At 44.7% G+C, this 27916-nt stretch overlaps 1 protein-coding gene across 5 annotated transcripts in view; it reads left to right on the top strand.

Moving 5' to 3' along the window:
• The window catches only part of IL15 (interleukin 15), a 97303-nt gene that overhangs the window by 12256 nt on the left and 57131 nt on the right, over positions 1-27916 (top strand). Inside the window, exon 1 of one of the 5 annotated variants that reach the window (XM_075929904.1) lies at positions 18924-19323. The exons of 2 other annotated variants lie outside the window; for them this stretch is intronic. The gene's annotated coding sequence lies outside the window, so the exon portion shown is untranslated. Of the gene's footprint in view, positions 1-18923; positions 19324-27916 lie in introns of those variants that run through there. 2 more of the 5 variants (XM_075929901.1, XM_006121621.4) reach the window with 2 other exon arrangements.

The raw sequence follows: 27916 nt of genomic DNA, 5'->3' as shown, positions 1-27916 counted from the left end.
CATACATAATACGTCAAAGCTACATTGTATAGGCTGTGGGGTTTCCCTGATTGCAAGCACAGGATACTGACTGGCTTTGCAGCCAATGTGCATTAGAGGTACAGTGACCATATTTTCTGAATGAAAAATAGGGGCACATTAGCCCCTGATCCCATTGGCCATGTCCCAACCCCTTAGACTCTTCCCACCTGCCACAGGAAGTACTGCCCCCGGGGGTAGTGTTTCTGGGGTCAAGATGGACACATAGCTGGAAGTAAAGGGTATCATGTGACCCCTCTAAGGACTCATCCCACCATCCTCTACCAATAGGAATGGGTCTGGGCTGTGCAGGAGCCCCCCCCCCCATCATGCAACTATACTGCAATTGCATTAACCCAGGGTAGATTCCAGACCTGGGGTCCAGCCTCAATCCAAGAGGAGACCCAGAATCCAAGACCTATTACTTTGCAGTGTAGATGCAACCATATTTGACTCAGGGCCTGGGAATCATCCAGAACTATCCCACAATTTCATGGGATAGCTTCTTTAGTCCTCTTAATGGATGATATATACCAGTTCCAATTAACTGGTAATCAGAGGGGACTAGAGCAACTCCCACTTGCTGTGGACAGGGGGCTGCTCCATCCCAGCAGAGGGCCCTCTGCAGACAGAGGTTGCTCTCATCCAGATCAGCCCTGTCTGTGGGGTCCCACAAGCAGGGGGACCAGTGTCCAGAGCAGCCGTGGGGAGTTCAGCTTGCTGCTGACAGGGGCTGTTCCGGACAGGGGTTGGAGCCGGTGGCAGCACCAGTGTGAACCTAACATTAACGGGAATGTAGAGCCCTAATGAGATGGACTGCAACTGCATTTTTGGAAGTTACTGCAAAACTATCAAGTTCCCTCCATTCTCACAAGCCAGAATGACAATACTGAACTAACCATGACAGTTACAGGATGGAAAAGACCATGTCACTAACCCTCACCACCACTGCTTGAAAGATACATTTCCCATGGTGATCAATGGGGCTGGGCTACTTTATATGTAAAACTGAGAAATGTATATATCAATACCATGATGGCAATGCCTATATTATGTAAACACCACCTAATAATTGCCAAATGAGACCACTTCCCAACCTGCTTACAAAGGGTCTGATACAGTTTAAAGTTTAAGCTAGGATTCGGCCCAAAGCAATCTGTTGATATACCATAGACAACCCAGTTAACATTTAGTCACTCTTCAAAAATATAAGGGACAAGTAATGAAAACCCTCCCTGTAGAGACACACTACATCCTGCCTCACATGGCATCTTAACTCGCTCTTTAAATCATCAACTGTCAAAGTATCAGTTCTGCAGAAAAGGACCTGGGGGTTACAGTAGATGAGAAGCTGGATATGAGTCAACAGTGTGCCCTTGTAGCCAAGAAGGCCAATGGTATATTAGGGTGCATTAGGAGGAGTATTGCCAGCAGATCTAGAGAAGTGATTATTCCCCTTTATTTGGCTCTGGTGAGGCCACATCTGGAGTATTGTGTCCAGTTCTGGGGCCCCCCTCCCCCACTATAGAAACAACGTGGATGCATTGGAGAGGGTCCAGCAGATGGCAACCAAAGTGATTAGGGGCCTGGAGCACATGACCTATGAGGAGAGGCTGAGGGATTTGGGTCTGTTTATTCTGCAAAAGAGAAGAGTGAGGAGGGATTTGACAGCAGCTTCCAACTTCCTGAAGGGAGGTTCCAAAGAGGATGGAGAAAGGCTGTTCACAGTAGTGACAGATGGCACTCACGTTACAGTGGGGGAGGTCCAAGTTGCATATTATTTCACTAGGAGGGTGGGGAAGTACTGGAATGGTTTATTTAGGGACGTGGTGGAATCTCCATCCCTAGAGGTTTAAGTCTTAGCTTGACAAACCCCTACCTGGGATGATTTAGTTGGGTTTGGTCCTGTTTTGGGCAGGGGCTTGGACTTGATGACTTCCTGAGACTCAGAGAGATGGAAGAGACCTATGAGCTGCTTGGGTGAGGAAGCTTCACAAAGACTCTGTCCATCATCCACACTGGAGTGACACCGGTGATTTCACCGCCCTGGTAACAGACCCTATCTCTCTGTGGGCTTTTGTGGAGCAGCGGTGAGCCCCAGGGCAGTCTCTCGGGGGGAGAGGCCAGTGGTGCCTCTCTTTCAGTGGTGCTCAAACTTCTTGGCCCATGAACCACCTATTTTAATGTAACCCTTTATGTGGCCCACCAGTTGCTAGTGGTGCAGCTGGGGAGAACAGTTTAATTTAAATTATTAAACGGATTAAGCATTTTAACTCCTGTTAGTTTATCAAACTTCATTTTAAATAAATTAAATTGATTTATGTCCAACACAAAAGGTTATAATTTCTTCTTTGAAACCTATGGCCGGGGTGGGAAACCTTTTTGGGGTTGGGGGCCACTGACCCACAGAAAAAAGATCCATTAGGGACCACAAGTGAGAAGAAAAACAAAAAAAACCCAACCAAGTTGTCCAAAAAACCCAACCCACACTGATGTGGCCCCTAACTGAGATACAACTCCTCTGGTGCTCCAGACCTATGCGGCAAGGGAAAAAGACACGGAGAACTGATGTACAGTGCTTCCCATAGGCCACATTTATTTTTCCAGGATTCTGGAATTAGTGAATTTTATGGACCCCCCTTAGGCTTTGGGGTACAGGCAAAAATGAAGGGCTCAGTGTGCAAGACAATGCTGCCAGTGAGTGGGATAGGGTTGTAATGCAGGATCTGGGAGGGAGGTGGGGCGTAGAAGGGAGAGAGATTGCGAGGTCTGGATGGGAGGTAGGATGCAGGAGCAAGAGAGGGTGGCAGTGCAAGCTGGGGATGCAGGATCTTGGCTAGGGGAGTAAGAGGGATTGGGGTGCAGCGGTCTGGGCACTTATTTAGCTTCATACCCCTTTGCAGGAAAGTTTCTGGACAGAATACTACCATTCCCCTGCAGGATGGGGAGGGGGAGGAAGCTCAGCTCCTTCCCCACTCCCCCACGCATAGCAGGGCACCCGTGCACCAACTCCAGCTTCCTGCTCCAAGGGTTGGGGGTGGGGAATGGTAAGAAAGCCCCAACCCTGCCAAACTGTATCCAGGCTCTGCCATTCCCCCAGCGGGGTGAGGAGAGAGAGCGACAGTGCACTGAGCGTACCTTCTGAGCCCAGTGTGGCTCCAGGGGGTGGCAGTGCCCCAGCTGGGCCATTGCTGTCCCCACCATGGTGCAAGTGGCAGCTCAAAAAACACAGAGATCCAGGAGAGGCTCCTCCGTGCCTTTTCCTTGGATGTGGCGTCTTCCTCTCCCTCCCAGCAGTAGTGGCAGCAGCAGCCACTGTAAGATGGGGCCTTGCATGACAAAGGCAGCCCTGTGAGGGGAGGGAAGGGGCTGCGTGGTGCATGTTGGTGGAGCAGGGGGTGGTGGTGGCTTGCAGGGTGGCACACTGGAGTGCAAGGAACTCCGGAAGCCATCCCAGCTGCTTGCTGGCGAAGTGCCAAGGCAGGGAGCCACCTATGTGCTCTGTGGGAAGAGAGGGGGAGGAGGAGCGCTGTGTCTCTGCGGGCCCTGGTAGCTGGGGGAAGGGAAATAAATGGTGGAGCACTGGCCAGGGCTCCTGCAGGGCTTTTTGGGACATTTTGCTCTTTCATTGAGACACTGGGACAGAGCATTTAAATTCAGGACTGTTCTGGATTTTCTATTACATCTGGTCAGCGTAGTTAGAGGGAAAACAAAACAAAAAATGGAGAGAAGAGTTGTGAATGTGGTGCTGGGAGGAAGCAGAAAGAGAAGGCTTTTTGAGCGCAGAACTTGAAGTAGCAGAGTTGGGGATTTCTGAGCAAGGAAACTGACAGTAGCTGGGACATACAGCAGCCTCTATGTTCCTTGGGAAGTCCTGCCCCCAGTGCGCACACACAGGCAAGCAAAGTCGGTCAAGTTCATAGAGGGAACCTATACTAACCCCATTCAGCGAGTGCAGAACAAAGCATGCTCCCCTGGTGTGCTGGGAGTGCCTAAAACAAAAGCCATCTTTGAGATCCAGAGCCATATTCAGACAACCCCTGGCCTAGATACAGCCCAGAAGCTTTCAATAGAACATGTTCCCAGTCTACTCTTTGCCACGGGTATGGGTCGTAAATAGGGTAATACATAACATGGTGGCAGTCCAGGTACCAATTCATGTCAAGGACACTAGGCCTCGCTGAACAATGCACAGCTGCAAAACAGTGTAGCTCTCCTGGGTGCTAGTGTTTTTAAAATAGATATTAGAGTTAGAAGGATGTGTTTAATGTTCAGACTTTATGAAGTGCTTGTAGGAAGCTGCATGTGTTAATCTTACTTCTAATGTCTAATAGCCCATGTTATACAAGGTAATATTTCAGTGTTTGCTCTGCTACTATAAAAGAGCTAAGGCTGTAGACAGTCAGGGGAGAATCATTCCCAAATGTGAAATACCCTTCCTAACAAAAGGCCTACTGACATCAGATAGGCCATTGTGGAACATCAGTGGACAACAAAACAAAACAAAACAACTTTGTTGATTGCTTCTCCCAAAGCCCTGAAGAATAATCTCTTATCTCCACACACACACACCCCTACTTCGAGGGAATGAACATTCCTGGTAAGGAGAAATTACCACCCCCTATGGTGTTTGAATTAGGAGGAGCAAAGATTTCTAAGCTTAAGCAAGGGGTCCCCAGCTGTTTAACTCGGATTATACTTAAAGGACATATAAAAGCTTGCATATTATAAAAGCTACTATCATCTTTTAGAACCTAAGCCTGTATCTCATTTGTGTGTACGTTTACCTGCTTTAACCTTAGAAATAACCCTCTTATTTCTCTTAGTTAATGCATCATAGATTACTCAAACTGAAAGGGACCTTTAGAGGTCATCAAGTCCAGTCTGTTGCCTGCATGGCAGGATCAAGCACCATTTAGATCAATGGTCCCCAACCTTTCGTGGCTGCCAGGTGCCCAGGGGTGGGCCTGCTCACGTGCTGGGCTTCCAGCGGTGGAGCCATGCATGTGCTGCGCGCTGGGGCTAGCTCAGATGTTTCAGCGGGCACCATGGCGCCCGTGGGCACCACGTTGGGGACCACTGATTTAGATCATCTAACATGCTCTTAAATATATCCAGTGATGGAGAGCTTCTGGTCTTTAATTAGCATTTATAGGATTGGCTACAAGAGTTCTCTTTGGTGAGTGATACAGGGAATACTTAACCTGGGGAGAGTGACAGGTCTTTTGGGACTGGGAGTAACCTGAGTTTTGATGTAATTTTTGGTATAATGGACCAACTATCACAAAAGTAAGCTTGGCTGTGTAGGCCAGAATGCCCAGTATTTATGACTCCATGTTAAGGTTAACAGTAGAGTGCACAGTTGTTATTTGGTTGTTGAATCCTAACTGAAGAAAACTCCTTTGGTGTTTGTGCCCTGCTTCTTGACAGTGTGCCCTGAGGTTAGTGCCCACATTTGAGAGCTACCCCAAACTGCTTAGACACATACCTCTTGGAGTTATTGTTTTAGGCTGTTTACACAGCATCTGTTACACTGAGAGTTAAGCTTTCCTTTGCATCCATGAGAGCTACAAAGTCAGTTTTTAATGAGAGCTGAGATTTTGGTCTCAGGTTATATAAGGAGCAAAGGACCTAGGCATAGTCACTGTGTGCTCAGATTTTAAAGGGCATGCAATCACTCCTGAAAATAAGAATTAGACTAAAACTCAGAGGAGTGATGTGGGCATGTAAACCCAGATACTCACACTTATTTAGGCATCTAACTCACCTTGAGTGAAAACACTGAGTAGAGCAATACATAGTAGAACACCAAGTGAAGCAATACACTGTCATTCTTATGTATTAATCAAGCTTCCTAGAACTCTCTCAAGGAAGACAGCTCTGCCTAAATGGTATGAATTGAGCCCTACATGACACCAATTCCTTTTCTTCTTGCCAATCACCTGATTTTCAATAAAAGAATGATGGACTCTTTCCCACACTACTGACTTTCTTCCAATCTCTGCAGCCTGTTGAAAAACTTATATTTCAATATACTTGCCCACAAAATTGTTTGACATTTCACCGGGGTTTCTGCCATTATTAAAATCATATGAATTAAGTGAAATTTGCTACCTTTCAAGGTAATTGGATTAATTTGAACATTTTCAGTGCTCGCTTCAAGTGGGTATTAATGGTCTGACATCAAATGAGGTTAAAAAGTCCCCTATAAACAACCACTGCTGTTATTAAATTTAATTAAGCTAGAACAGCAGGCAATTTAAATAGGAAAGTGTTGTGTAAAAATGGCAGCATAGACAAATGACTCTGTTATCATTAAAGCTAATTGGAAGCAGGGGTTTCTAAATGAAGATGTAATTAACAGGCTAATGAATATCATATTAGGGTTGTTATTAATAGTGAAATTTACAAACATGAAAAAACAGTTGCAGATATAATATTAGAGCTATTACAAAGTAAAAAACCTCTTCAAACAAATTATAGCATTTTATCAGTTGATACGGTACCTTCACAGAACAGCAATAATAAAACTGTCTTCCCTTTCACCTTCTGCTTCCACAAATTAAGAAATAATCGCCACATATTAGCTGTAATGTATATGTTTTCAGTAACTTGGCCATTCTAATGCTTCCATACAATTTTAACCAAAAAACTATTTTTGAAAGGTAACTGTCAAAGTTAAGTGAAATCACAGGAATGCTCCATTATGTAACTATGATACATGGAACACAGGTTATTAAGTTAATCATTCTGTAGCAAGTATCCTCAACTGGCATTCATCACTTTAAAATGTTCCATGTAGTGGAACAAAAAGCTTCTCAATTAAACTGGACTAAGGTATTCAGACCTGAAGTTATTTTTTATCTGAAAAGAGTGATATGCTCAGCTTGTAGAAGACGTTGGGCAGGCTACTTTTCTGAAGACCCCCTGCTAGCACTCTGTTCCATCTGTCACCTAACTCCCATCTTAAAGGAGATTAACCTCTGCAAGCCAATCTGCTGTAATTTTACTCTGAAAGGGAAAAATTGAGCTTTTTGTGGTGGTACAAGCAAGCTAAGAGTTTTGAGCTGGAGAGAAACAAGGAAGAGTGGCAGCTACTCACGTAAGTAAAAAAAGATATGTATGTAACTGTCTACAGGTTGAACCTCTCTAATCTGGGTATACTCTGGTCCAGCAACATGCATGGTCTGGCATGATTTTAGTTAGTCAGATGTCCACTTATTGTGGGTGGGATCAAGTTTACTGTCCCAACCTTACCCCTGTTCATACTCCTCACTGTCCCAGACTGGGACCACAGGTGCAGATAGCTGCAGAGCCCAGGAGTCAGCAGATGGGACCCTGGGCATCAGAAGGGTTGGCAGCCAGGGCCCTGGGACTGACATCAGAGACCCTGGGCCATGGTTGACCTCCTGTGGTCCAGCAAATTCTCTAGTTCAGCATTCATCAGGTCCCAAGTGTGCTTAACTAGAGAGGTTCAACTTGTATTAGTTTAAAATTACATCCTTATGAGAACAGCTAAAGTCTGATTATCTTTAAAGGACATATAAAGCTTGCATATTATAGCAGCTACTATCATCTTTTGGAACCTAAGGCTTTATCTCATGTGTGTGTAAGTCTACCTACTTTAACCTTAGAGGGGCTCCTCCCTCTCTGGGTCAGTGGGCAGCCCTACTGCAGTCGGATTCATTCCCAGAGCACATTCCATCCTATGCACTGAACATGCTGTAACGTGGCCACATTTTGGCAATTTTTCCACAGAAACAGCAAAAGGTACAACACTGACATGAAAGCAGCCTCCTATCAAGTTTCAGGTGCTTGCTTCAAAATGCTCAGGTATTAGCACTTCAAGATCAGAAGAAGCAAATCTTGAATTTCGTTGTTCTTGGAACTAGCTGAAAAGCTGAACCAAGTTTCTCGTTACTTTTCAAAATATTTTTACTTGGGGGAAAATGCTCAGCATGAAAAACTTCAGCACAAACTCTAGGGCTACCTCTACATTATGTATTTTCTTGCACAAGAAAGCGCAAATACAAAAATATTCATTGCCACGCCTCATTTGCATACTTAATGAGGTCACCATTTTGGACAGGGGGCTTTTGCACAAGGAGCAGTCTATACACTGCTCCTGGCGCAAAGCCCCCTCTTACACAAGAGCTGTTGTGCCTGAATATAAGCGGCAGAACAGCTCTTGCACAAAAGGGAGGGGATTTGCACAAAATGGTGGCTCATTAAGTATGCAAATGAGGCACAGCAATATTCGCCATGCCTCGTTTGCATATGTTCTTGCCCAAGAAAGCACAATGTAGATGTAGCCTAGAAGTCTGACTAAATTATAAGTAGGGCTAGACTCTCCCCCACTAGCCTCACCTAAGGCTTTGTGCAGGCTGGTGGGGAGTTTGTCATGATGCAGTAAGTCATGGATGCCGTCACAATTTGAGTGTTGCTCCTAGATGAAGTCTCATCCACACACAAAATCCTTTAACTCTAGTGTGCTGGTGCTGCTAATGCAAGTTGCCTCGATGCATCAGAGGCATTAATTATATCTCAAGGGAGCACAACTCATCTGCTGCTAACAACCAGCCTTCAGTATGAAAAGAGATTAGCACTACCTCAGTGCCACTAGTCCTCCAATGCCTTCCCATATTTCCCCTCCACATGCCCACTTCATAATTTGGCTAAGTTTACCACTCCACAAAGAACAATGGACCGTGCACTCAGCAGTCGTAGTGCAAGACAACAGCATCTGTAGTGCCCTGTGGGCACAGCAGCTTGAATGTTCCTTGCATTTTGTCCATTTCTCTCAGTAGGCCAAAGAGAGAGGTAATTTGAGTGAACGCTGCAGGGAAGACAGAATTCAGTACACATCTAAGGGCGGGTTTTTGCAGAATCAAGAGCCTAAAGAGCTTTTATTTAGTGGATCGTTATAAGAACCTTATTTCATGAGGTAATAGCATCTTATTCCTGTAATGTGATTTAACAAGAAGCAGATCTTATGGTAAACTAATTGCAGAGTCTTAATTGAAAGTCAGTAGACATCTACATGGGTGCAGGCAGTCACTAGGTGAATCAGCTGCAGGATTAGGGCCTTCGTTTGCACTGATCTATAGTACTTTGTTTCACAAACTGAAAATCATTCCTGTTCTCATGTATATATTGCTGTTTGCCTTAGAAGTGATCCAGCAATCTACCTTCATATACCATGACTTTAGCAATTGCAGGTCATCAGCCTGGGATGATGGATAAATTTTCATTTGTTAAAACAATCTAGCTCAAGTAAAACTTGCTCATGTTTAATGGTAATTTTAGATAAATTGCAGTACGCCAAGACTATTGTGCATACTTCAGAAAGTCAGAATATTAATGTCCCACCAGATGGTTCTAGACCATTAAATAGATACCAAAAGTTTTTACTAACAAATCTTGAGAGTCTATAATGTAAGATTCAGAATAGTTTAATTTTGAGAGGTGATGGCATCTATGAAATACTATAGGTTATAAAATGAGAGTTAGCTAATTTTCTCACAGGGCAAACATTCACATCTGACAATATGTAAATCCATACATTTAAATGTATTGCAAGTTATAATATAAATCCAAGTCATCATCCCTACAACAATTCAATGTTTATAGATTTTTTTTTTGTACTGTGATACAATTGGCCCTAGGCAATTACCAAATGCCATTGCTTATAATGTATTTTGAATACAGGCAGTCCCCGAGTTACGCGGATCCGAATTATGTCGGATCCGCAGTTACGAATGGGGCCCTCCCTCTCCCTGGTCTCCAGCAGACCAGGGAGAGGAAGCAAAACGGCGGAACACGCGGGCAGCGGACAGCCCAGACGCGTCTGGGCTGCCCGCATGCTCCGCGACTTTGCTCTGCTTTGCTCCCCGTCCCCCTGGTCTGCAGACCAGGGGGACGGGGAGCAAAGCAGAGCAAAGCCGCGGAGCCTGGGGTTCTTAAGTTGAATCTGTATGTAAGTCAGAACTGGATCCAGATTCAGCCGCTGTTGAAACTGATCAGTTTCAGCAGCGGCTGAATCTGGACGCCAGTTCCGACTTACATACAGATTCAACTTAAGAACAAACCTACAGTCCCTATCTTGTACGTAACCCGGGTACTATAATTTACATAGGAAGTCAAGTAAAGACTAGTCTTAGTTTACTGTCAGCCCATAATAAGAGAAAGCACACCTGCAACATTGAGGAACAGAGCAATGATAGAATTGTTACTTAATCAATTTCCTCTTGACTCCCCTTACTTCTGGGGGAAAGCAATCTGCTACTGGCCAATGTAAATACCACCAAGATTTTCAAATGATTACACACTGGCATAAACATTTCCCTTCCTACCTTGACAAAATATGGCTTCCTCTCTCACCATTTAAGATGGAATAGACTGATCATTTCCTACGGTGCACAGGATCAGTTTCACTGACTGCTGCATTAGGGAGAAGTCAAAGTTGCAGCCATTCTTCATTTGTGACTGGACACTCCCTTTCCCTACCTATGAGGGAAGAACAATAGTTCTTTTCCTATACTCACTCTTTTCTCCATATCCCTGTATTCTAACCCACCATATACTCAAAAAAGTAGTTTGCTCCTGCAGAAATATTTTGGGATACAGGCTTTAGTTGAAAATTCTCAGGAAGAGATATCTTACCAGGCACCAAATACTTGTTATGTCTTGTCTTGTGCCATTGGCATTGAGGATTTTCACATGCCTAATACTTTCACAAATCACAATAAAACCCTGACATTTCACTCAAATGTGTTATCGAACACACTGTAATTTTAAGAGGGGCTATATGAAGAGGGAAGGCCTCAGTTCCTGTCTGAAAAAGGAATAAACCAGTGAGGGATGGGTAGCAGGTCTGAAGAAATTTTGGTGGTGCTCAGCTCCAAGTCTCCCCCCCCCCCCTCCTCCGCCTCCTTAAGGGTCGAGTGGGAGATAGGAAGGGGCTTCAGGACTCTGGGCTGGTGCAGGCTCTGGGAGGGAGCTTGGGGTCTGGAGGGGATTCACAACAGGGGTAGTCATATAAGAAGAGGTGCGAGGTCCATGCTGTGTCCTAGACAAGACCTCACTGTATGGCTGTCTAACAGGCTGCTGGTGTGGGAAAGCCAAGATCCATGTAAGCACATGCAAGTGTGTCTCTCACTTGAAATGGGATGGATGGGGGGCAGGGAACAAGGGGACCCTGAGAATAGTCACATCTTGTTGGTGTTCTGTAGTTATTTGTACTGTGGTAGTGCCTAGGAATCCCCATCGTTGGCCAGCACCCGATTGCTTTTGGAGCCTTGTAAAGCGGTAGTCCTGTTCTCCCTGTTGTTCTACATGATTCCTATATACAACTCATGGCTATTATGGAGGCTTTAGGACTCAATCCTGAGCCTATTATTCCATGACAAAACCAACCTTTACTTCACTGGAAATGAAAAAACCCCATCAACAACAAGGGGTCACACAGGAAGAAGTGACTACAAAAGAAAATAGTGAGGGGGGATTTGATAGCGGCTTTTGACTACCTAAAAGGGGGTTCCAAAGAGGATGGAGAGAGGCTGTTCTCAGTGGTGACAGAATGAAGAGCAATGGTCCCAAATTGCCGTGGGGGAGGTCTAGGTTGGATATTAGGAAAAACTATTTCACTAGGAGGGTGGTGAATTACTGGAATGGGTTACCTAGGTAATCTCCATCCCTAGAGGTTTTTAAGTCTTAGCTTGACAAAACGCTGCCTGGGATGATTTAGTTGGGGTTGGTTCTACTTTGGGCAGGGGTTGGATTCGATGATCTCCTGAGGTCTCTTCCAGCCCTATAATTCTATGAGTCCTATGGCCCCTTAAAAACTAATATTTGAGCATAAGCTTTTGTGGGTGAAAGCCACTTCAGCAGATGCATGGAGTGGAAATCCCTTTTTTTTTTTTAAAGTGCCACAGGACTCCTTGTTGTTTTTGCAGATACAGACTAACACAGGATGGGTCTGCCACACCCTGTCCCTGAAAAGAGACATAGATAAGTCCTCCAGGAGGCTACAGCAGCTCTGCAGGAATCAGCCAATCAGGGACCAGAAAGGCCTACAAAGGGAGATGCATGGCGGAGCTCAAGCAGAGCAGACTATGAGGCTGGCTGAAGAAATTGACTCCAGAAGGTGAAACAATGAGACACTTGAGAAGAGGGCACCAAGATGGGCCCATATTAAAGGCCTATCCTAGAAGGGGTTCGGGGTATACCAGTGTGTCATCAGCTGGACGACTGAGTTGCCGAAGAAGCTTTCAGCTAAACAGTGCACGCAGGCACTCATTCAGCCAGATGGGGGCACTCACGGCAGGTGAGTGCCATCCTGTTTACACTATCCCTTTGAGAACTGGCTATGAAATGGAAATAAAAATGGTTTTCTTCTTGTGGAGCCACAATTGCAGTAAAGGAGATGTTTCCTTAAAGTGGGGTGCTTATTATATCAGCAATCACATTATTTTAAAATTACATTCATACCTATACTTTCACTTCAATATATGCACACTGTAAATTATTCATTTTGTCACTGCATTTAAATTACTAAATTGTAATTTAGTTGCTCATTAGTGAGAGTAATTGTCATTATCTTGCCAAATAGCCTGTGTCCACTAGAAATGAGACTAACATACATTAAAAAGGGATCTCGAGCTGGTAGTCAATGTACCATAATAATTTAGAGTATAAATAAGCACCTTGCTATGGCTAGTAGTGTTGTAAAGTGCCCTTTATGTAACTAGGGAGCGCATTTTTATGTAATTAAGAAAACTGATGAGAATTAAATGTTCAGAGAATACAGGTGGTATTGGAAGTACACTGTATAATAATGTTGTCTAATACATGCATAATTTTTACATGCTACTAATGTATTTTAGGTATGGTTTTATAATTAAATTGGAGACTAAGTTTTAACCTGTTAAATGCTAGAAAAAGATACTACTCAAAGGCAGCCAGAGAAAGCTGATCAAAAAAATGTGAGGGATAAAATTTCTCGTACACACACCTCAGAATTTTCAACTGTTTCATTGTGCAGGTTTAGAAATGGAATTCTCACTTCTTGAATCTTTTGGGAAAAAAGTATATGTTTGTGTATGCCTTCTGTCTTCCCCCTCCTTGGCACAGTACAATAAAATTAATGATGCTCAATAGTGTGGTTTTCGATTCTGTAACTTTTCCATGGTTAAGGAAATTTTGAAAAAAGTTACACTCTATTGCAGTGTTTCCCAATTGGTGCTCCGGGGAACCCTGGGGTTCCGCGAAGCAAAACTAGGGGTTCCACGAGGACCTGGCACTCCCCTACCCACTCCGAAAGAGAGAGAGCCAGCTAGCCAGTAGAGGCATGGGCAGCGAGTTGTATGGGCTCGTGGTGCCCATGCTCCACCAATATTTGGAACTAGAGTGGGCTTCGGCTCCTTCTCCCCACGTGCCCTCCCACCCCGGTCCCAGAGCATCTCTCTCTTGTCCCCGTCCTTGCCCCCGCCGTGCGCAACCTTCAGTGAGCTTCCCCTTGCTGGCTGCTGCTGCCCTGCACGGCGTGCTCAAACTGGTAGGTGGGAAGATGACCGGGCGTGATGTAAGGTCACTGCCCGGGATTTTAAAACTGCTGGGTGCTGCATTGTGCTGTGTGGCTGAGTTGTGGGTTCGGAGTCCAGGGATGGAGTGCAGACTCCAGCCCCACAAAGTGGAAGGCAGAAGGAAGGGGCTTGTGCGGAGTGGGAGGGGAAAGGAAGGCACCAAAGGGACAGGGTAGAGGAGAGACAAATGCCAGGGGGCCACGTGCAGACAATGAGGAAAAAGGCAGGAGGGGATGTCAGTGGGAGGGAGACAGGGTGATGCTGGGAGGGGAGAGGGTAAAGGCATTGGGGACTAGAGGAGGGAGGCAGAGGTGCTGGGAGAAGGCTTGAAAGATGGGGTGGGCATGAAGGAGGCCGGGATGGAGCAAGTCATGTGTGAGGGCACAGGGGCATGAGGGGAATGGGGGCAGAGGGTGGTGAGGGGTGGGCATCAGGGAAAAATGGAGCAAAGGGGGCAGGGGAAGTGAGGGAAGGGGGAGGCACCAGGAGGGTGCAGGAGTAAGAGAAGGTGCAAGTGCCAGGGGATTCTGGTGGTGAAGCAGAAGGGCAGACACCTGCAGGGGAGGGACCACCACCAGAGGAAAGAGGCAGGGCAGGTTTGTAGAGGGAGGTGTTAGAAGAGGGGATGAGTAGGGGTAGCTCACATAATCAGAGTGGGGCTACTAGAGGAGTGGGCACAGGGAGGAGAGAAGGGCTGGTGGAGGAGGGCAGCTTGCAGGAGGGCTGAGGGCTGTGAGAAGGGCAGGAGTCAGGACAGCCGAGGAGGGTGAGGAGTTGGGAGGCAGCAGGCACCAGGGGAGCTGATGGAACAAGGGGAGGAGACATGGCAGCAGAGAGAAAAGGTAAAGGTTTAAAAATATTTAACAACAACTTGGGTGCCACAGTGGTACATCCAAACAAGCCACATGAACTCAGTACTGGTGCACAACACAATTCATTTTGCTCATGCGAGGAAACTTAGGCTATGTTTCCACAGGGGGTTTCTTGCACAAGAACATCTTGCGCAAGAGTTCTTGTGCAAGAACACATCCACACTGCCATGTGTGAGCTGTGCTTTTGCACAAGAGCATCTATAGCAATGTGGACGCTCTCTTGCCCAAGAAAGTGCCGATGGCCATTTTAGCCATAGGGCTTTCTTGCACAAGAAATTCATGTTGCCTATCTACACTGGCCTCTTGCGCACGAACAGTTGCGCAAAAGGGCTTATTCCTGAGCAGGAGCATCATAGTTCTTGCGCAAGAAGCTCTGATTTCATACCTGAGAACTCTGTCCCCGGCTCCCACCAGCACATTTGGGACCACATTAGTGAGGCTTGGGGGGGGTCTTTGGAGGGTTGTTGGATTTTTTTTGCATCTCACTTGTGTGGCCCCAACAGACTTTTCTGTGGGTCAGTGACCCTTGACTCAAAACAGGTTCCTCACCCCTCTCATAAATAAAGACAATGCTAAAACCTTTTGAGTTTGACATAATATTTTATTTAAAAATGAAGCCTGGCCAACAGACCCCCAATTGGGGCCAAACCCCCATCTCACTGCAGCATCATAACACTCCTGCACCACGTGACCCCAAATCTGAGCCTATCATACACTGGAGACCCCTGTCCTGAGCCGCTTACATCCCCAAACTCCTGCACCCCACATCCTCAGTTTTCTGCCACAACACTCCTGCACCATCCACACATGGCAAATCTGTGTCCTGAGCCCATCATACTCACAACCTTCTTGCCCTGAGTTCCTCACATATCCAGCCCAAACTCCAGCACCCTCACATCCACAAGCCCATAGCTTGCTCAGCACCCCAACCCAACACTCCTGAGCCTGGAGCCCCCTCCCCGAGCCAACATCCCCTTCTCCTGCATCCAAATTCCCTCCCAGAGCTTGTACTTCTCACCCCTTCCCACATCCAAATCCCTCATTCCCACCCCACACCTATCTCAATCTAGTGAGAGTGTATAAGAGCTGGAGATAGCAAGTGATGGAGAGGAGGGGAACAGAGCAGATGATGGAGAGGAGGGGAACAGAGCAGATGAGGCCTCAAGGAAGGGGGGTAGGGGCCTTGGGGAAGGAATGTGATTTTTCATGCATTTGTGGGGATTTTCATGAATTGATGGTCCCCTCCACCCCCCGCCCTTTTTTTTTTTTTTTTTTGCGCTTGACAAACCTAAGGGTTCCTTGAAATTCTGAAAAGCTGAAAAGGGTTCCTCGGCCAAATAAAATTGGGAAACACTGCTCTACAGAGAAGCAAAAGGGAAAATAATAATGAAAGTGAAAGAGCCACCTCTATAAATACAGTTCACTTCTCTGCACTAAGGACAAAAAGGAAAAAGAGAAAGGAAGCTATATTTCAGACCTGAAGAAAAACAGAACATATTGAAACCTCAAAAGCTACTTATGAAACATGTTGATTTAGGAGAAAAAAAAGTCATTTATTTAATGAGTAGATAGTTTCAAATACAGTAAAAGTGCAGTTGTCCAGCATCCAGTGGTCCAGCACTCCTGATAGTCCAGCACCACCTGGACTATCCAGAAGTGCTCCAGGCAGCTGGACAATTGGAGCTGCTCTGCCCCAGGGCTTCCCCGAGTCAGCTGCTAGTCAGTTTCAGCAGTGGCTGACTTGGGGACACCTGGAGCAGAGCAGCTGGGATGCTGCAGGGTTGGTCCCGCAGCGCCATTTCCTCCTCTCCCCCCACCTCAGACCCCTCATAGCCCTCCCTTCTGATAGTCCGGCATATCTGATAATCTGGCACCTCCTGGGTCCTAAAGGTGCCGGATTATCAGAAGTTTACTGTACTTTTTTTGGTCAGCTTGTATTTTATACTGCAGAGTGTACAGCATGTAACTGGGTAGCCACAGGATTTTTTTTAATAGTTAATTTTTACAACCTTATGCTTAACATCAACCACCAGTCAGTTCCTATCACTGGCCCTACTGCTTGCCCACTCTCCCGTGTTTCAAATAGACCATATCATCACTGGGCCCTTTTTAACTGACTCTGAACTGGGCAAGTGCTCCATGCAACTAGCCAATACCATTGGAGTCTCCAAGACAATCCAAGCTGCAGCATGTCAAGCAATGACACACAGTGTTGCAGGGTACTCACTGTGATGTAGTGTCAGTATCTTGATGGTTGCTATGCTTGGGCTGTGGGTGACCCCTACTGGCCTCTGTCTGTAAACACTGCCCAGTGGGGGGCGCCTTGAGGGCCCCCCATGACAGTGACTGAGTTGGTCCTACCAGTTAAGGGAAGGGATGGAACAAAGGAAGTGAGTGTTGGGGGAAAAAGGTCAGTTTCTGGCTGGAATCATGAAGGAGACAGACTAAGGAGGGGGGCTGGGAGTTAAGGGCCAAGGCACCCCATCTCAAGGGGTCTGAGGCATCCTGGCCCAGACTCCTGTAGTCATGTCATCTGGAAAAGCAATAAACCCTCTCTATTCTACTGGCTGGTGGAGTGTGGTCTTGCTGCTACAGGATCAGGGGGAACCCCGACTCGCTGTCACACTTACTGATTTTGTTGGTGGGCTGTGAGAGCTACATTTGGCCAGTAAGAACACTACAGCTTGTCTCAGAAGATAAGCAAATGCTAAATAAATACTGCTCTTTACAAAAAGACATTTAAGCCTTTTAATTGGGGGGTGGGGTTGACAGAATTTCTGGCACTTTGGGAAAGATGGGGGGCTGGCTCTGTGCTCTTGGAAGGGGCATGCTGTCAGGCAGAGAATGCAGGCTGGGGGCAAGCCTTCCCGCACCAACCCTTGAGGGCTGGTCTGGGCTCTAGTGGCAGTTTAAAGGCCCAGGGCTCCTGGTTGCCACCCCTATGGTAATGGCCAGGGCCCATGTCTTTTGCTCCCTGTTGGCAGGCCTGCTCTTAACTGAAACAGATCTGAGCAGGCGCCCCATACAGGCTTCCTTCCAGAGAAACCAAGATATTGCTTACAGTCTGCAGAAGCCAGGCATGAGTTTCCAGGAAAGAATGAGATTTAAATTCTGCTCTTTGGTTTTGTATTGACTGGTGGCAACACCTTTGTGTCATTCAGAACAGTTATTAGTGACCAAGATCGTATATCCCTATGTTAGGACACAAACATGTAATGTTTCCTAAATCTTATAAATGAAGTACCTGAGAGTGCAGAGGTGGGAAAAGATATGAGGTTTCTAAAGTGACAGTTTCTGGCACACAGAGGATAACTGCCTACTCTGCTATATACTATTTACTTGTTGGGCTCAAGTGGATGAGGTGAAATGGAACCACCTAGGGAAAAAGATAGCAAGCATAATTTTAGTATATCTACACAAAATTGACAGAATTAAGATTATACAGATAGGAAGTGTCATAATTACGGTCAACTGCTTAGTGTTTGATTTTGCAACCTTAACTTTTTAACAAACAAACAAACAAACAAACGTGTCCACCACCACCACCTCCTCCTCCTCCCCTTAAAACTACACTTATTGGGGGAGACCTGCAAGACTCAGAGCGGCTAATGACTTCCAGCACCTTTTGTCTGGAGGTCTCCAGTTGAAACCTACCTAACAATAGAGTTTACTGATATTGTGGAGATAAAAAGATAATTTCACACTACATCCTGCAGGCTAGGGCTTTTTGCTAACACTAGCTTTACACTCATTTTAATGCTCAAATGAGTGGTTACACCCACATTGTTTTCAATTAACTCATTACATAGGCATACATCATATAGCTGCACAGAACTCATCACTTATGCTTTGTCTGCCCTGGCACTGCCTTAGTAGGGGGCACTGCCTCTCTGCCCTGGTTTAAATTCTTAAGGAGACCCCACTTGGCGCTCAGCAAAGAAGGGGTGGCAGAGCAATCTCCTTCCTCAACTGGAGGCTGCTTTGCTTTTGCCTGTTGAGGCACAGGGAAGAGACTGAAGTAGTCCATTACAATGAGGAATTCGCAGGAGCCTTGTGTGCAGGTGGTAGGGATTTTTCCCACATTCATTTTTCCTTTTGATGCTCTGTAAACTAACTTTTCCAAACTTCCTTAACTTTGGAAAAGCTACAGAATTAAAAAAAGACCCCAGTTTTGGGCAGCATTAATTTGGTTGCACTGTGGCAGGAAGGGGAAAGGAAGGAGGCATAAACATACATATTCAAAAAGTGAAAAAACCTCTAATTTCAAAGCCTGCAAAATGGAAACACTTCAAAAATTATGTGCATTTTCCCTATCTCCCTCACATTTTTTGACCACCTTGGACAAGCTTCCTTGCTGCTTTTGAGTAGTGTCATTTTCTAGCATTTAAAAGGTTAAAAGAGTCTGATTCTTCAGTCTGTAGCTGGAAGGGATACGTTTTGCTGTGCGGGGGGAGGGGACTCTACATAGACTGGTTGCACCTTTTCCTTCCCCTTTAGGGGCTGATAAACAACTGGGTGAATAACAGTGACAGCCCAAGGCACCAAGTGACTTTTAACCACCCCAGCCTCCAGATACTTGTCTGTCTCCCTTTTGCTTTAGTTTTCTTTGTAAACCCAGTAGTTTGAGAGTTCATAGAAGCAAGAATTTCCTGCATAGCTTCAGTCTCAGACAGTCAGGCTCAAGGAACAGAGTCCTGCCGAGACTTAAATAGCCTTTCTTAGTTTCGTAACAAGTGAAAGTAAAACAGGACTGGACAGAGTATGGGGGCAACATGAATTGCTGTCATAAGTGGCAGCTCCAGACACTGATGCTTTCTCTGCAAATTCACTGCAGGAACGTCCCCAGACTTGTGAGTATTCTACATACTTTAACAATGTCCATTAGTCTTGTGTTTCTTGTTTGTTTTCCCATTAGATCTTTGTGTTATTGAAAAAGGACTTGTGTTCTGCTTAACTTTTAATAACTATGTACGGGTAAACTAATCAAGCCTTCTTCCAGCAAGTTTCCAGTCCTACATTTGCTTCTGATTGCCTCAATGTTTTATAATTTTTCAGTGACCTTTTTCTAGCCAAAAAATTCTTTCCCTTGCTGCTGCGTGAAAGACAAATGCAAGCAGAGACCATCAACTGTAGTCAGTGAAAGTAACTAAACAGAAAACAGTGCAAAGTACAAAGTAAACTGAGTGAGGTGGAAGATAAGAATACTGGGGCATTCTTACAGACTACTTTTGAAAATGATAGGATAGAGCATGGGTTCCCAAACGGGGGGGGGGGGCATGAAGAAATTCCTGGGGAGTTGCGAGTCAACCCAGCCTCTCTCCTCCCCCCCCCCAATCAAGTTTTGCTGCCCTGTTCAGTTCCTTTTTTTGTGCTCAACAAGTTTTGCTGCTATTTGGAAGGGGTGTGTGTGTGAGGGTTTTTCAAAAATCAAAAAGGGGGGCATGATGCCAAAAAGTTTGGGAACCGCTGGGTTAGAGAGACAGCAGCGTGACTTTTGTCAATAGAATCTCTTTAAATCATGGTCTTGAAATAGCAGCTAGTGAGGTATAAGCCTCAGGATGCATTAGATAGAGGACACTAACAGATGAAATCTCACTGAGGTATACTAGCACATTCCAGTATTGGACTGAGCTCTGAGCCAATATGCTACATAAGGCAACTGCATTAGTAGTTTTTTCTTCCCTTTTAAAAAAAATTACTGCTGTAAAGACAGTTAAAAGGCATAGGTCACCTTGTGTATGCCTGCAAAACTGCTCTAATTAAATCCACAAGAGCAACAAAATTCACCATCTTGTGCTTAGGCAGAATCTTTGAAGGCATCTCTTCCTCTGTGTCCAGCCTGCCTACCTATGCCTGGTTCTTTCATGATGCAGTCTAATATAGTTAAAATGTCAAATATAGTGGACCATATCCTAATAGTTCCTTGTTATAATAACCAGTTTGTGAATACCGGTCAAATGATCAGTACTGCAGCAATCCCTTTAGCCATTCATTACATCTTTCCTTGTATTTACATTGGTCCATTTATTTGCCTCATGTGAGACAGGTGTGCTAAATTCAGAAGTGATCCCTTTCATTCTGTCCTAAAATATGGAGCTACGCAAAACTATAGTGCAACTGGAATTTAATATAAGGATATATTCTTAATACAGCAGTGAAGTCAACCCATGGTATTCACTCCCTTAGAAGGTTGAAAAAGCCGTTTTGGCTAGATATTAAAATTGTTGTGGTAATTGTAGGACTATTAGTGGTATGTTAACTATACAATGTAAGCAAATCTCATGGTATAAAATAATAGCTTGTGGGGATTCAAATGTGATTTCCTATGATCTACATTGTGCCTGGTCAGTTGCACATTCTGAAGTTCACTAGTGTTGCTCTGAAGTATTGGACATAAAACAGGCAGAGTTAGTGTAGCTGTGCATTGTAAATAACTTCTATTCCGTGATGTCAGTCAGCTGGTTTTGAAGCTATTCAGCAATAAATTTTGTACCAAACTTCAGAACCCTGCCAACACCACATCTAAAACAGTTATAACCCTTCAGTTGGTTCTGTACAGTTCAACTGCTCCCCTCAGCTACATGGTGTAGAAAATAAAAACATGGAAAAGGAAGTAGCAGCTGTGCTGATTTTGAACCTGGTTATACTGCATCTTTTTTTTTTTTTTTTTTTTAATAGCAGTTATCTCTAGTGCTTCTAAGCTTATAATTTTGGAGCTCAGCTTCATGCAGCCTGAATATTGTGGCAGGGCACAAGGGAGCAGGGGAATGAAAGAAAAGCCACTCTCAGTCCCACCTTCCCATTTGGCATATTGTCCTATTGAACTAGTGTTGCAAAATGCATCTTAAATTACCACTTCTCAGAGACTTGATATATGTAATATGGGTGTTTAGTATTTCAGAGAAGCAATGGTTAGCAAGGCAGATCATATTGTTGTTGTGGCCTCCAGGATATGGAGAGTCTGAAGGAGAATGCAAACAAGTTAAAAAAACCCTGTTCCTTATGGCTTTCAGCCATAAGAAATTGTGGCTTTCTTGTTTACTAGCAGGCTGCACCCTGTGCTCTTTACACTCGCCTACCCCTCTCTCTCGCTCTCTCTCCAGCAGCGAGAATGCATAGCGTGATGATGTTATTCTGTTGCCCGGCTGGAAAAATTTAGTGTGTGTGTGTTGCCCAGCTGGAAAAATTCTGTGTGCGTGTGGGCACACATGCAAGAGTTAGCATTGCTCAGGAAATTGGAGGAACAAAATTTAGAAAAACAGTAGTCCATTATAGTTTTTTGAATGGTAGAAAAGTTGCACTGAATTCTATAGAGATTAAAATAAAGTGTAAAATTGATTGTTTTATACTTTATCAAAAACTTTATTGTAAACTAGGTTGTTATTCTTAACAAATATGTACTCTTTTTTCCACATGCAGTTGTCCATGTGGCAAGCAAGATGTCTCCAAATCAATTCCAACTACTTTAAGTGACTGTCCTTGCGCTTTGTCAGTATACATTGTTGAAATATAAGTTGACAGTTGATATAACTGAGTTGAGGAGCCTGAGGGGCAAAAGGGAGGGGGAAGGGAGCCATGCTCCTGCTCCTGATGCCCAAGCCTGCCCTTCACTTCCTTGTCCCTTCACCGGCCTTAGTGAATGACTGGTCCCGCCATTTCCCCCCGGGGAAGCCGCTTCTACCTGCACTGCCAAGCTCTGTGCAGCCCCAGGGAGAGGCATCATTCTGTCATCTCTTCCTTCCCACAGTACCTTAAAACCTTCGCCTGGATAAAAGGTTATCCCATGCAAAGTTTGATTGCGGTAACTCTTATAGTGTCCAAGTTATTAGCGCACAAACATTCTCCTTTATATATGAGAAGACAGAGAGAGATTGATTTTTAATCTTTTGCTGCCAGCTAGTCTAAAATAGTAATGAAAGAATGGGCTGGCAGTTAGAGGTCTTAACAAGAAGAGCTTTCTGGATGTTTGTAAACATAATTTGGAGGATATTGCCCCAAGAGATGTTAATGAATCACACAATTCATTCATTATAACACATTCATACTTAGCTGTATTTTTCAAAAAAGGAACTCTGAAAACTACTAGTGAAATGTCTGAGGTAATCATTTCAGTCTTATCAATTCTAGCTAAGCCTTACTACATCAGTGAATGATTTCATTTGTTATGGCAGAGCATATGCTTCCATTTTCTGAAATCTCCTAAACTCAGCTGGCTTGTTAGAGAAATTAGGAAGGCAGCCATATGACCTGGGTCCAACGCAGATGAGTTTTAAGTAAGACACATTAAGAATTACCACTTTTACTGCTAAGCATATAGATGGAGTCATCATACAAAGTGTCAAGTTTAGGAAAAAAACTGGCTTAGAAACTGGCTTAGTTAACAGAAATTAAGCCAATATACTACTGGATAGACAAATAAGAAGCAGAACTGCCATGCCTCAAAGGGTTTTCTGCTGGATAATATTAGCCTGAGAGACTCACTAGGGTCCTATACATCACCCCTTTCTCTTTACAGGAGGTAGGGTCCACAGATTAGTGACAGAATAGTCCATGGTTTTGGGGTGAAAACCCCTGATAGTCCTGGTCTCCCTTATCGGGAGAGGCTCTGTGTTAGCATGGGGGAAGATTTGGGGGGAACCCAGGCCCACCCACTACTCCAGTCCAGGGCCCCTGAAGTAGAAACATCAGTCAAGGTTGTTTGACCTAACTTAGTAGCTTTTTCCCTGGGCCACTTCTCCAAACTCTCCCTCCAAAATGTTTCCCTCTGGTACCTGTTAAACCAGCTCTCTGCTCACACACAGCCTCTTCTTATTCCTCCCTTTCGTCTTCTGGTTCATCACTCTTTGTTTTGTCCTCCCCCCCCACACTGGCTGTAATTTAAAGCCACCCCACTGGCTGTAATTGGCTGCAGGTGTTGAGTGACTTGCCTGAGGGAGCTCTCTAGTTAATTAGCCCCAGGTGTTTTTCCTGCCTTCATTTTTATTGCAGCAAATTCTAGTAGTTTATTCTGGAAAGAGAAAACCACTTATTCAGTGCCCTAGCGTGTTGCAGGCTGCTACATACACAGGTATTTAGCTCTGCACATGACTAAAATATCCCTGTATGTATGAGTCAGTGTAACTTTTTGCCCTCAGTTGTTGCATGTCAGGTCTATTTTTGTGAGCAGGCAGGTTCTACTCTTGTGAATTTCATCAAATTTTTTTTTTTGCAAAGTAAATTTTATGTTCATTATTTTACTAAGGAAACAAACAGGCACAGTCTTAGTATTGCTAGACTCATATGTCAAAAAATCATGAGCAAACACCTCCGCCCCCATGAAATTATTTTTAAAGTTGTGTTTTGGTCTGACAATTTTTGAACTCTTCTTTCCTATCCCCATTGTGTGTATGGGACAATTAGCATTGTAAGTGCTCCCAAAAGTATTCAGGAGATTTTGCACCTTGATGTAGGCATTCTCAACCCAACTTCTGTCTTGCTGCCTCATCTCTGCTCCTCCTTCAGCTCCTAGAAAACCTTCTCCGACTCTCCTAGACCTGGGGTAAGCTGCAGCAGGACCCTCCAGGAGTGGGCAATAATTTTTGCCCAGGGGCCACTTCAAAATTTTTTGAAGTGGCTCCTGGCCAACCTGGAAGGGGTGGGGCCTAAACAGGAAGGGGTGGGACTATTCCACCCCCAGACCATGATTGAAAGAGGCTTGGCACACATCTCCACCCCTAGGTCAATCAGTGCCACAGGCTTCTTTCAGGGCTAGGGCATAGCAAAGGAAGCTTTCATGCAGCTCCCCTGCCCCCAGGCCTTGATTGGCCTGGGGTGGGAGAGCATGCAAAGACTTGTCCACTCTTCCCCCTCCCCCTGAGAGTAGTGCGTGGTGCTTCAAAGTGCCACATGCTCCTGGCAGGGTAGGAGGAGGCTTTGTGCGCTCCCCTGCCCCCAGGCCAATTAAGGGAGACTATTTATCACATTTTACGTTAGCTAAGTAATAGAGATGTAGTCACTAGTTGGCAATAAGGATAAACTCGGACTACTAGAAAATAATAGTTATTTGTTATAAGTAACTCGGTACTGGAGATTTGAAAAAAAATCTAGGCTATATTATACATTGAATTTTTATATATTTCAGTGTACTGACTTTTAACAAGACTAGACAGCTAAGTATGAGGGAATGTTAAATCACATGTGAGCCTTTCACTACAGAGAAAAATAAAGCCTTCTCTGCTCTGCCCCCTGCCCTGGAGCAGCACGCGGTACTTTGCAGTGCCACACGCTGCTCGCAGGGCTGGGGCAGTGCGGAGAAGGCGTCTGGCGCTCCCCTGCCCCCAGCCTCTAATTGGCCTGGGAGTGGGGGAGCAGCAGGGCCTCCATGGGCCAGATCTGGCTAGCAGAGGCCCTTTTGCCCCTGCTCTACTCCCCCGTCTGTCCCTCCTGAGGTCTGATATTGCAAGGGAGGGAAAGAGGAGTTGTCTCATTCATTACAAAAGAAGATGCGGATGGGGAAGCAGTAGCATCCTGAGATGTTGGGCTTTTTATGCTCCCTCTTTTTCTCCCCTCCCTCCTGTGAAAATGATGTTTAGGGGGCAAGTCCTGCTTGCTTCCTGCAGAATGCTGGTCAACCACTCTGCCCCATGCAGCAGGTAGTCGGGAAAGCAGCCCATCAGCAGAAATTTTTCCCAAGACAGAGCTGAAGGGAGGACTGTGGTTTCTTGCGTGACTGCTAGATTGGCTTTTGCCCAGCCAAAAATCACAAGAGTTGGCAAAACTGCTAACAAATAATACTACAAGCACTATTGGTACGCAAATGAGGAATTCATTATGCAATACAAGGAAAGTACCCTTTTGGAGAGCATGAAGGACATAGTATAGGGTTTTTAAAATTTAGTGTGGGATGAAAGACATTTCTACCAAAAATGTAAGGCATACCTCATGTGTAATGGGACACGTAAGCATGTATGTTACTGTAAACATATGATTAGTCCATGAAGTCAGTGAGACAGCTCACATGATTACAGCTAAGCATGTGTTTTCAGGACCAGCACTTTTTAATTTGAGAGCATTGTCCCAGTTGAAACAGCAGGTGCTCTCAGTTCATTTCTCTTTTCTCTTTTTCTGCTTTCTGACTGATGTTTCTTTACTTTCCACAACACATGGATTTCATAGGTGGATGACTGCACCAATAGAGAGGTGGTCATCAGAAACAGAGCACTTGCTTGCTGTATTAAAATGTGGAAATTAAAAGATCAGCTTATTCTCAGAATATTAACGAAGGTATGGCAGCTCAAACTGGGTGTAAAACCAGTTGCTGAATGGTTTTTTTTTCTAAACTTGTATGTGACCTACAGTTCTAAAAAGGCAGCCAGATATAGCATTAAATTAAAGGGACTATTTACCACATTTTACTTTAGCTAAGTCACTGGTTGGCGATAAGGATAGACACAGACTACTAGAAAAATAGTTATTTGTGATAAGTAACTCCGCACTGGAGATTTAAAAAAAATCTAGGACATTTTATACATTGAATTTTTATATATTTACAGAGTTGTTGACTCAAGTCCCATGGCTTGAACTCGAGTCCGACTTAAGTCGCCTAGGTGACTCAACTTGATACTTGATTTGGGTTCATTGTTTGTGACTTGAGACTCGACTTGAGACTTGCTAATTATGTTAAATCGACTTGGTGAAAAAATTGTCCGAAAATGCCAATATTGATGGCTTATACAAAAGTGACTTGACATTTTTTAAATTAAGACTCGAGACTCAACTTGAGATTTGAACTGTAGTGACTTGAGACTCAACTTGGACTTGACAATGACGACTTGAAGACAACACTGTATATTTCAGTATGCTGACTTTTCACAAGAACAGGCAGCAAAGTATGAGGGAATGCTAAAATCACATCTGAGCCTTTCACTACAGAGAAAATGTGCACTAACAGATTGTAGAGCCTCAAACAATGGATTTTATCAGTAAAATTAGCTGTGCAGCCTCCTTTGTAGTAACAGCAGTCCATTAGATCTCTTAAAACAGCATTTACTGTGACATTTAAGGTTGATCATTTCTTTCCATCTACTAATCTTGATTAGGGGAATGTTCCACTAGTATAAATAATGCTATTTGGAAAGGAACTAAGGGGATGCATATCTGGACTTCGACTAAGCTATCCAGCAGCTGGCTAGTGTCAAGGAAAGAGGCTTGTGAAAGTTAGTGATGAGGGCAAAACAATGGCTGTCAAAAACAGAATATTGATTTATTGGAGTGAAAGGAAAACATGCACCATGCTTAGAATAATTCTGACTGGAAGAGTATTTGGTAAAGAGGTATGCAGAGCTATTGAGCGAAGAGCATAGTAGGAACACTAGCAGAGGTGAATGTAACTTAAAATTTCTTACAGGACCTGTCTACTGTAACCCAGGTCCTTGCCAGCTCTTTAAATAGCTCCTTGCTGATTTTTGCTGCTGCTCAGCCAGCTCTTGCTGGAGCTGCACACTTGGTCACCTGCATCAAAATGTTTAAGTAGATCCCAAATTCCATGCTAAGTGACCGAGAGAATCCTGCTTGTTTCCCACTAGGCCCAAAGATTGTGGTTTCCTTCCAGAACCTTTGAGGTAGGAATTAACTTGAGAAACAGATGCCATACTAAGATGTAAAGCAACACCTACTTGGGAAGATAAGTTTGTTCAAGGGACTTATCAGAGGTCCCCATGAAGAGCCACGTATATCCCAGCCAAAGCAATAGCATGATGTCTCGAGTCGCCAAGCACAGATTAGTAGATTCTAAACCTGTTAACGGAACCCTTCCTGCCCTGGCCCTAGTCTTGGAGGGTATGTCTACACAACAACAACAACGTTATTACAAAATAACTTAGTCCACATCAATACAGCAGGAAGTAATTTTGAAATAATGTTGAAATACAGTCAAATTGGAGGCCTTCTTACTCTGACTCCTGTAACCCTCGGGCTACATCTAGACTGGCCCCTATTCCGAAATAGCCATGCTAATTTCCAATTTTGGAATAGGGAAATCCGCGGGGGATTTAAATATCCCCCTCGGGATTTAAATAAACATGTCCACCGCTTTTTTTCCGGCTTGGGGAAAAGCCAGAAAAAAGCGTCTAGACTGGCGCGATCCTCCGGAATAAAGCCCTTTTCCGGAGGATCTCTTATTCCTACTCTCAGGTAGGAATAAGATCCTCCGGAAAAGGGCTTTATTCCGGAGGATCGCGCCAGTCTAGACGCTTTTTTCCGGCTTTTCCCCAAGCCGGAAAAAAAGCGGCGGACATGTTTATTTTAATCCCGCGGGGGATATTTAAATCCCCCGCGGATTTCCCTATTCCAAAATTGGAAATTAGCATGGCTATTTCGGAATAGGGGCCAGTCTAGACGTAGCCTCATTGTATGAGGAGTAAAGGAAGTTGGAGGAAGAGTGCTCTATTTCAAAATAAGTGCTGT

The sequence above is a fragment of the Pelodiscus sinensis genome, chromosome 5, assembly GCF_049634645.1.
Source record: "Pelodiscus sinensis isolate JC-2024 chromosome 5, ASM4963464v1, whole genome shotgun sequence".
NCBI classification, from domain to species: Eukaryota; Metazoa; Chordata; order Testudines; family Trionychidae; genus Pelodiscus; species Pelodiscus sinensis.
The sequence above is the reverse complement of the archived record's forward strand: the minus strand, read 5'-3'. Positions and strand labels throughout refer to the sequence as shown.